Source organism: Bubalus bubalis, chromosome 20 (assembly GCF_019923935.1).
Source record: "Bubalus bubalis isolate 160015118507 breed Murrah chromosome 20, NDDB_SH_1, whole genome shotgun sequence".
Taxonomy (NCBI): domain Eukaryota; kingdom Metazoa; phylum Chordata; class Mammalia; order Artiodactyla; family Bovidae; genus Bubalus; species Bubalus bubalis.
This window is the reverse complement of record NC_059176.1, coordinates 59,765,178-59,768,716: the sequence shown is the minus strand read 5'-3', so window position 1 is coordinate 59,768,716 and position 3,539 is coordinate 59,765,178.

The window sequence follows — 3,539 nt, the reverse complement described above, 5'->3', positions numbered from 1 at the left end:
AGGAAAGGAATAAGAGTTATAGTTGGGGATCTTGCCCGGGGTTACCTATGGGGAGGACGAAGGGTGAGTCCCTGTAAGATGGGAATGGAGCTGGTCTCTGAATCATCTGAGTCTTCATTTCTTCAACTCTAATTTTGGGCCGTCACCTGCCTTGGAAACGTAATTCGGGAATGAGACAACATGTGTAAGGCATTTTGGAGGCCACTTGGCAACTAGTGGGCACTTACTGAGACAAATTGTTGGCTTCTGGCTAGGTTTGAAGGGAAGGATTTGGGCCACATTATAGGTAACAAAATGGAAAGAAGATATCCTTCTTTACTATAAATTTCTGCATAGTTAACCCCAAGTCCACTCAAGGACTCAAGATCTAACTTACTTCTTCTTTAATGGGTCCAGCAGCTATTTATAGTTTCAGCTAAGATTACTGGATTTAGGATTTAGCTAACAGTCGGTGCTTACCTAGGGGTGCCATTCTTAAACAGTGTCTGCCCATCACCACCTCCCAAGGAGACAGACACTGTTACTTGTTTCTTCTCTTCTGTCTGGCGTGGTCTTTGTGGTGAATGCCAAATATCACTGGAATCAACCTTTCATCCCACCTTGATGAAGCAGGGGCTCCAAATGTTTAGATTTCCTCGTTCACTAACGGGTACCAGAAGGGCTCCTCGTTTTGATAATACAGTAGATAGTCCTTGTGGCCATGTGCCTGGTATTTAAGGACTTTCTTGTCAGCGCGCCTTCACTTTTCCAATTTGTTAGCCTAAAGAACATGCTTATTAGTATCAAACTTAAGCCTTGCCAAGGCAGAGTGAAAAATTTCTTCTTTCTTTTCCAAAGTGAAGCTAGAGATCTGATTTTTTTTTTTTTTTTTTTTACGTGGTGGGAGGTTTCTGTATTATTATTGTTTAAAATCAATTTCCTTTACTCCATATTCTTTTCCTGTTGTTTATTTTATCTGTCCCTCTCTCCCAGAGGAGCAGCATTAAGGCCCCCATTTGGTTTTTATTAGTGTAATCAGTTAATAGCTGTTCTATAATGCTTTACTTATTGTGTTAATTTTCTGTACGTATGTCCAGAGGCAGCTTCCTGGAAGACCACATTTAAAAAAATAGAAGATCTAACTTACTTCTTCTTTAATGGGTCCAGCAGCCATTTATAGTTTCAGCTAAGATTACTGAATACTGTTGATTTACAAGGTCATTGAAAAGATATATAAACTGCAGCTACAATTTTTTTTTAACTAGAAAAAATATTTTTTCAAATACATAATAGATTCTTTACCCTCAGTTATTTCTATAATAATTTTATCTTTTTATTAAGACTAAATACATATTAATACATTTCATCTTTTCTCAAATTAATGACAATGGTATAACTGATTATCTTTTAGCAACCAAAGTCTATTTCCAGAGGTTTGAACTTGATATGAGAAAAACACTGTATCAAGTCCATTGTACCTGATTCGGTGCTGAGGTTGAACTGGTATAATGGTTTGCTCCAGGATCCAGAGGCTATCGTAAGCTTGAAAGCAAAGTGAAACCCTTAAGTTGACCTTAGCTGCTTAAGGATCCTCTGGATGGGGGTGAGGGGTGACTGGTTCTGTTTTGCACAGGACGGCTCATCCTCAGGCTAAGCTGGAATCTCTGGGAACAGTGTGTGTGTGTGTGTGTGTGTGTGTTAGTTGCTCAGTCATGTCTGACTCTTCGTGATCCCATGGACTATATAGTCCACCAGGCTCCTCTGTCCATAGGATTCTCTGGGCAAGAATACTGGAGTGGGTTGCCATTTCCTTCTCCACAGCTACTATTTTAAATATATCTCTAGGAAGTCTTAAAAACCCACTAGTCTGATAAAAGTACAGACACTAACCTCAATTTCTCAGTCTCTATTATTCCACTTCTCTGTGTTTGTCTTGAAAAAGTCAGAGCTATGGGTATATGCTGGTCTGTGTGCTTGTCAGTTTCCATGTTTTAGCCCAGACCTTGGTGGGACCCAAGAGCCAGGAATGGAGATTCCATTCATCATCTTCTCCTCTTTCCTGAGACTTCCCCAGTCTCTGTCCCTTGGGGCCCATGTGTATACTATGCCGGTCACTGCATGCTAAACTCTGGGTCCCGGGACTACTGTCTGCTGTTGGGGATTTTAATGGAGTGTACCTTACACGAACTTTAGTACTCATGGGACTAGTTCTCAAATTAAAACACAAGCTTCAAAGCAGAGCACAGGGACAAACTAACTTACCTGAAGGATGACAGAGAAGATATGGGTAATCCATGAGACAGGTTGGGCTCCCATGTTAGGTTGCAATCAGAAATTAGGTGGAGGCATGGAAGTGAACACAGCTCAGGGATCAGCATCGTGGGTTCTAGATCTGCCTCTGGGGTGAATTAGCTTTTAAGGTTTTTAGGGGCCTCGATTTCCTCCTCTGTAAAACAAAAGTTAGGAAGAAAGTTCTAAAGTTCCTCCACTTACAGTCTAGGCAACATTCAGTCAGTGATCTCTCTGGGCATCAACTCAGGGAGGATGGATTATCAACAGGTGACTGGATCAGGATTAGACTGCTTCCCACTCATTGCTGAGTCTCTGTCTTTGATGAGCAAGCTCTTGGCACAAAACGGAGCCCATCCACACTTTTATCCTACGTTAGTTTTTATTGTGAGGCCAAAGTAAATTTCTGTTTGAGACGTGGTTCCTACAGTACTATGACTGTGAGTTGCAGAGAAGGGAACACTCTAAGGAAGTCCTAAGTGCTAACCGTGTGACCCGGGGAAGTCAGCTCCTCACTCTCAGTCTCTTCTCCTTCATCCGTCACATAACGTGTTTGGAGATGAGTCAGCAAAATAGCTCCAACTAAGAAAGTTAGTTACTTTGTAAGAATTGCCTGCTGTGTCAAACAAGTGCAAAGGGTCAGATGGGCCTCAGCATCTGGTACCCACAGCCGGCAGAGCGTGCTACCTGTGATTCAGTGCTCCCTGAGAAGCTGTACACCACCTGCTAGAGGACAGGCTGAGAAAGAGAGGATGGGAAAAGGATCGGTAGGCGAAGGGTTGACTGAGAATTCTAAACAAACAAGGAAATGACACGTCCCGTAATTGCCTGTTTTTGAGCTGCAGAATGTATCAAATGCTGTGTTTAAATCCTTGCAGTGCCCAGCTCTTAGCACCATGCCCCACAGGTTTTGTGTGTCTGTATCATGCCAGGGATGGTGATGTTTGAGGACTTTCCTTTCAGGCTGTGCCATCAAAGAGGGCGATGGAAGGCAACCCAGCAAAGTCAAAGCAAATTCAAAAGAAAGAGGGGAAAAGCCATATACATTTCAGTGGAAGTACTTTAATGCATTTCAAGTAGGAGTCTGAAAAATAATTACAAAGTTTAAAAAGAAGAATCTTAACTTTGATCTGATTTTCTTCTGTAAAGCAATTAAGCACATCATTTTTCAAATGTGAAACCGAAAAAATTCTAGTGGTTGGACCCAAAAGCTTTCATTTGTGTCTTTGGATTTCTATAATTCCCCCCTTCCCCAACCAAAAGTTAAACAA